At 41.4% G+C, this 7,500-nt stretch overlaps 1 protein-coding gene across 1 annotated transcript in view; it reads right to left on the bottom strand.

Moving 5' to 3' along the window:
• The window catches only part of LOC122247843 (sodium/calcium exchanger Calx), a gene marked incomplete in the record, with an annotated part of 135,322 nt that overhangs the window by 126,949 nt on the left and 873 nt on the right, over positions 1–7,500 (bottom strand).

The raw sequence follows: 7,500 nt of genomic DNA, 5'->3' as shown, positions 1-7,500 counted from the left end.
AATGTAAACATCGTTCGTAAGACTCGTTTTTTTTTCGGTTATTTTTGGGGGATTGCATTCGTTTCTTCGTGTTACCTTTTCAAAAGAGTAATATAATGATAATCAGTAGAATAAAATACAGCTAAATAGAATAAAAAAAGGCATCTAATTAACGAAAATTTCTTCCTAACCCCATTACACAGACGCCCTTATCTAGAGGCTCACACGTCGTCCAAAAATTCTCCAGAAAACTCGAAATAATTATATAATGAGAAACTTAACATCCCCTGAAGCCCTAAGGGAGAAAGGGCTTGAAATGAGAGATAATATTCCTTTAAGCGAAGGTCTTCCTGTCTTGCCTTTGGAGATTTCTTTGTATTATTTTCTTTTCCGTTAGATCAACAGAGAGAAGGAATGCTCACTGTGACGTGAAAAAAGGGCGTTTGAAATGTTATGGGTGTTGTTTTCAAAGTAAACCTGGTTATTCTCAGGTCGGGAATACCATTATATACCGTGTTAATGGTTATGGTGCTATTTTGGACCATGTTTCTCTCCTTTTTTTACCCCCTTTATTATTGTAGGATTACATTATATCATTCATAATCCCTATTTTCGGATTTATATAAGATGTTTAAATTCCATATGCCTCTCGTTCCTGAACCGCCAAGCGATATACCTTCATGATAATCACAATTTTTTTCTCTCTCTTTCTCTATTTCCTCCTTCCACTCTTCGCCTCTTGTTATCTATTTCCCTTTTTCTCTCAACCGATCGTCCCCTTCCACTGAAACGTTGACTGTATGCTCATTAGTAACGCCATCTGCACTCTCTAGAGGGGTTTGAGTTATTAATGCTTGCTCTCTCTTGTGCTCTCTCGTTTTCATTCTCTCTCTCTCTCTCTCTCTTTCTCCTCCTCTCTCTCTCTCTCTCTTTCTCTTCCTCTCTCTCTCTCTCTCTCTTCCTGTCCCTCTCTCTATTTTTCTCTTCCTCTCTCTCTTCCTCTCTGTCTGTCTCTCTCTATCTCTTCCTCTCTGTCTGTCTCTATCTCTCTCTTCCTCTTTCTCTCTCTCTCTCTCTCTCTCTCTCTCTCTCTCTCTCTCTCTCTCTCTCTCTCTCTCTCTCTCTCTCACACACACGCACACACACCCTCTCAATTTCTCCTTCCACTTTTGTCTATCTATCCTGTTATCTTCTAACCTTGGTTATCCTTCATCCTTATCACAATTCCGTCCACTCTATCATAAACTTTCCTCTTATCTCTATTAATAAAACTGACCATTTTTTGAAACTTCCTGTCCTGCATTTTTACTTTTCTCTTTTTTTTCTCCATTTCCCATTCGTTTATTCTTTTTGGTATCCTTTTAACCCTTCGTCTCTATTATGTCATTCCTTTCTCCCTGCACTATTTTATTTCATTTTGTTACTTTCTATCTTTATTCAGTTTCTTTTTTTTACATTATCTTCCTGGTATCAGTATGTCTGTACGATCTATATATCTATTCATCAATGTTTTTGAAAAAAAAAAGCGAAATATGTTGAAATACAGTATAGAAAAATCAGGGTAATTCTTTTTTCTTTTGAGCTACGTATTTCATAGTGGCTAATTTCATAATCTTTCATCATCATTGTGCAAACCGCAGATATTCCATTGAATTTAATAAAAAATGTCGGACGAATGTCAGAATTCACGGCAAATTGCTCCCTCTAATTACAACTATGATATGCGTTATGACCAGAGTCGGCGTAATTCAACGAGTAAAACGGACAATACGAAACAAAACAAAACAAAAAAAAAAAAAAATCTTTCATCTAGCGCCACTTTCACGTATCCCCCCCCCAAAAAAAAAAAAAAAAAAAAAACTAAAAAAAAAAAAAAAAAAAAAAAAATCAAGTCTTCCAACCACCGTCACCATCATCATCAATATCCTCATGAGCTCACCACAAAACATCATCATTACTCACTCACAATCTCACCATCACACTATGTTCTTTCCTTGCACGCGTAAAACTTCAGTGATTACCTGAAGTTACTCGTCCCTTTTCAGACCCCCGAGTGCCGAGCAACCGACCCCTTTCATCAAATGCGGCAATTAACACGACGTTCAGTAAGCTGTGGTTAATGGAAAGTACACTTCGGAGTACATTTACTGTACTCGTTTCTATATCAGGATGAGAGACTGGGAGGGAGGGAGGGAGGGAGGGAGGGAGGGAAGGGAGGGAGGGTGGGGAGGTGGAAAGGAGGGAGGGGGGAAGGGTGGAAGGGGGGAAGGGAGGAGAGAGAGAGAGAGAGAGAGAGAAAGGAAGAGAGAGAGAGAGAGAGAGAGAGAAAGAAAGAAAGAAAGAGAGAGAGAGACGTCAGTTCATCCGCCCACAAGTGAAGCAAAGACAACAAATTAATAAGTAATGGTAATCACCAAATTAATTTTCTCAAAATCGTGTCCCGGACGAGGGCGCGAGGGGTAGCTAGTTGCCTGAGTGTGGTTCACCCTTTTCATCTTAATTAACTTTTATGTTTATTTTCCCCTCTTTCGTTATAAAAATGAGAGAGCGAGAGAGCGAGAATCAAAGGGTGTCCCTCGCTCGCTTTTCCGTCGCTTAGTCCTGCGTTTGGAGGTTTGTACGTTGGCCCATTTCTTTTCTTTTTTTCTGTTGCTGTCTGTCTGTATGTCTTTTGTCTGCCTGTTTGTCTGTCTTCCCCCCCTCTCTCTCTTTCTTTCTTTCTTTTTCTCTTTCCTTCTCTCTCTCTCTCTTACTCTTTACTTCTCTCTCTCTCTCTCTCTCTCTCTCTCTCTCTCTCTCTCTCTCTCTCTCTCTCTCTCTCTCTCTCTCTCTCTCTCTCTCTCCTGGTGCTGCTACCACTACTACTATTAAAATTACTCCTATTGCTACTACAACAACTACTACTACTACTACTGCTACTATTACTACTACTACCACTACTACTACTACCACCACTAATACTACTATTAATAACACTTTCTTCTACACATACAAAACCTGTAAAATCCTTAGGTGTAAAAAAGGCAAGAAAATACCTTGCAATAAAAAATATCTATACCACGAGTTGCGAGTCATTTCCTGATCGACTCGCCAGTCTTCCATCGATCATTTTATTACTTGCAAGCAATTTATGCTTTGCAAACTGCAAGAAATCTACCATTTATCAATTCAGTCGATGGATATAGCCTATTGAATGCAAAATGAATTCTCATCTTGTGCAGAGGGAACCGAAGTGAGTAAATGCACGTTATATTCACGCTCCCTCTCGTAGGTAACGCACACTCAAGTCCTATGTTGATAGGATGGTTGTCTATGTTGACAGGATGGTTGGGTATGTTGACAGGATGGTTATCTATGTTGACAGGATGGTTATCTATGTTGACAGGATGGTTGACTATGTTGATAGGATGGTTGTATATGTTGATAGGATGGTTGCCTATGTTGCAAAGGGTGGTTGTCTATGTTGACAGGATGGTTGCCTATTTTGACAGGATGGTTGGGTATGTTGTCAGGATGGTTATCTATTTCGACAGGATGGTTACCTATTTTGACAGGATAGTTGCTTATTTTGACAGGATGGTTGTCTATGTTGGCAGGATGGTGGCCTATGTTGACAGGATGGTTGCTGAGCCTATTCTTGGCCTCGTTGAAATGCCAAGGGTAGGGTTTCTGCGTTCAAAAAAACCGTATAGAAAATGGGTCAAGTGGTGCGTTCACTTGAAGTGCTCCGCTATTGGCTGTTCTGTGGATGTGTCTTTACTGTTGTTACCACCTCCCTTTTATTAATAATGAAGGTATTCCGATTATCATTTGATCTTTATTTCAATTCGCTTCCTTCCTTTGACACAGAGTTCGGAATTATACATATTCTCAACGAAAATATCACTATTTTCGCTGTTTTTTTATGCAACTGCCAGACCAGGATATATGGCGGCGATGCGGCTTATTCACAACACGGATACGTTACTGGCAATGCAACTAATATTTTCATTTTGTTACGGTTTTCTCCAAAAGAACGAAAGTCCCGCCAATTTCCCTTTTTCTTCTAAAATTATCCCAGAGTCGATCTACCATATTTAAACGATCAACTACGAATAACAACGTTAATGAATGAAAAAATATAAAATATATGCAAAAAATAAAGGAATACGCAGAGTTTATAAGACATGTGAAGTAAGACAGAACTTAAAATCATACAACATATGCGTTAAATGTTTGAATTTCGGTGTAACGGCCTTTTTCGAAGATGGATCTACCAGACCGTAATTTGAATTTCTGCGCGGGAAATCAAGCATTCGGAAGCTGCACGTTTTTGAAGACAATTTCTGGTTCGTCACTGTGTTAGTGTTCTGTTTTTTAATACTACATTTTTCTTAGCTCTCTCTTTCTCTCTCTGTCTGTCTGTCTCTCTCTCTGTCTCTGTCTGTCTCTGTCTGTCTGTCTGTCTCTCTCTCTCTCTCTCTCTCTCTCTCTCTCTCCTCTCTCTCACTCTCTCTCTCTTTCTCTCTCTCTCTCTCTCTCGGTTTCTATCTCCATCTCTCTATCTCACGTTTCCTGCGTTTTCTCCATGTATACCATTCTCAATAAGCGCACCGTTGTTCGCTTTGTGTGTCAGTGTTTACCCTAAAATACGTGCATACCTGCTCGGCCCTACTCAAACCACAACAATTTTCTTTCGCCACACTCGGGGTCACGTCCATGACATCATCACAACCACCCGGTGACGTCATAAGCCCACCCTTCTCGCCCACCTGTTCATTTCAAAAACCCACCTTCTCTTGTAGGTCATATAAACTCACCCCACCATCTGTTGTCCCCGTAAACCCACCATTCCGCCCACCTGTCATAAACCCACCTCACCCACACCTGCTGACGTCATAAGCCCACCTTCCCACCCACCTGTTGATTCTACAAACCCACCTTTTCTTATAGGCTAATAAACCCACCTCAACCACACCTGCTGACGTCATAAGCCCACCTTCCCACCCACCCACCTGTTGATTCTACAAACCCACCTTTTCTTATAGGTCATAAACCCACCTCACCCACACCTCCTGACACCTTCCGTCAACCTTCCGCCCACATTCCCGCCCACCTGTTGACTTTATAACATTTTCCGATCTACCTGTTGAAGTTATAACCGATTTCCGGTCAATTAAAGACACAAAAACCAATGGCGCATAACGAAGAACGATAATACTAAGAAAAAAAAAAAGAAATAAGCGATAATAAATATAAATAACACGCGTATATAACCAGAAGAAAAAACCCACTGATCTAAAATTGGGTCAGAGAGCGCGGGTACAAATTAGAAATCCTTGTTGAAGCGTTAAAGATTTAATGTACTTTCACCAATCCAAAGGATATATTTTCGGTGCTTCTTTCTAATAAATTTACGTTGTTGAAGCGGATACGAAGGATAGAAAAATGTGTAAAGTTTGTATCATTAATTAAGCCTTTTTTACATTTGATTTTTTTTCCTTTCATTGGCAATGTTCCTTTCGATATTTTGTCCTAAACATATGATATTAAAAACGTTTCAGAGCAAGTTACGAAAATAGAAACATTATTTTTGTACGTGAATGAATTTTCTATCGTTGGTAGTAGTATTTTGCTATTAATTCTCACAATATGAATTAATTACTTCACTGTCTTTTGTTTATACATACTCCATGAGAAATATACACTTCGAATACATATGTAAGTAATAAAGTAATAATAATAATAATAAAAAACATGGAAATATTCTCCAAACAAAATAAAATCGCGCTGGAACGTCAACACGAAACATTTACGAAAGGCAAAATCTCACGAAATCTCACGAAACATTTCCGAAAGGTAAAATATCACAGCAATGCGTTCCTCCATCAGCTGTGCCACAAACACCTGAGGTCATGAGAGAGAGAGAGAGAGAGAGAGAAAGAGAGAGAGCGAGCGAGAAAGAGCAAGAGCGATCGAGAGAGAGGGCTATAGAGAGAGAGCGAGAGCGAGCGAGAGAGTGAGAGAGAGAGAGAGAGAGAGAGAGAGAGAGAGAGAGAGAGAGAGAGAGAGAGAGAGAGAGAGAGAGAGAGAGAGAGAGAGAGAGAGAGAGAAAGAGCGAGCGAGCGAGCAAGAGAGCAAGCGAGCGAGAGAGAGAGAGAGAGCGAGTAGGTGCTCTGAAGTCAAGGCCAAGGTTACATCACCCCGCCCACAAATGGAAGGGGGAAAATGGGAACTCGATTAGCGAAGAGGCCTATGTTGAATTTGTAGCATACCTAATTGAATTTCCCTTTTGCTGTTGAGTGTCTTACGTAAGATGCATAGGGGCAGTGTTCCTTGATATAGCAACACTTGTTTTTGTTTTTTTCTTTCTCTCAAAGGATCCTTCAGTAACTTATATTCTTCCGTGCTAACCATCCTAATACAGTCAGTCCATCGCGACAAACGAAATTATCTCTTATATCATAACCTCACAGACACCATACAAGTAAACCTTACGCCAGGAATACATGCAAGCAACAACATAAAAAATAAATAAATAAAAAACACACCACCATCAACCTAACAACCACAACCTTCACCACCACAACCAACTTCACAACCGACAACCACCAACTTCACAACCACAACCACCAACTTCACAACCACAACCACAACCACCAGCATCACAACCAACCACAACCACCAATTTCACAACCTACAACCACAACCAAAAAACTTCACAACCACAACCACCAACTTCACAACCCACAACCACCAACTTCACAACCACCAACCACCAACTTCACAACCACAACCAACCAACTTCACAACCGACAACCACCAACCAAAAAACTTCACAACCCACAACCACCAACTTCACAACCCACAACCACCACCAACTTCACAACCCACAACCACAACCCACAACCACCAACTACACAACCCCAAAGACACCGTCAGCCCTCCACCGCATCACAGGCCCCCAAGGACCTGTTCTCAACCGAAGTGGAAAAACGATCACACCAACAAACGCGTCAAGAAATTTTCGCTGTTTTTACCGTAGTCTCTTTCTTTGATTGCACCTTCTCTTTCCCTATTAGCAATCCATAATCAGTGATACCTATTTGCATAGCTATCATCTGTGCTTGCAGTCGCATGAACTTTATGTAGGTCTGCTGAGAGTTCTTGCTTTCCGTGTGCCAATCAAGCAAATGAATCATTAACCTATATGTCGCAGTGAAGCGTGGACGAGGGATTGGAGGGAGGGGTAAAGGTGGGAGGGAGGGAGGGAGGGAGGGAGGGATTGGAGGAAGGGGTAAAGAAGGGAGGGAGGGGGGAGGGAGGGAGAGGGAGAGGGAGAGGGGGAGGGAGAGAGAGAGAGAGAGAGAGAGAGAGAGAGAGAGAGAGAGAGGAGAGAGAAGGGAGAGAGAGGAGAGAGGGAAGAGAGAGAGAGAAGAGAGAGAGGGAGGGAGAGAGAGAGAGAGAGAGGGGGGGGGGAGGGAGGAAGGGAGAGAGACAGAGACAGACAGAGACAGAGACAGAGAGAGAGAGAGAGAGAGA

Source organism: Penaeus japonicus, unplaced genomic scaffold (assembly GCF_977035675.1).
Source record: "Penaeus japonicus unplaced genomic scaffold, GWHDUDI00000001_assembly GWHDUDI00000003, whole genome shotgun sequence".
Lineage (NCBI taxonomy): Eukaryota > Metazoa > Arthropoda > Malacostraca > Decapoda > Penaeidae > Penaeus > Penaeus japonicus.
This window is presented reverse-complemented; position numbering and strand designations above follow the sequence as displayed.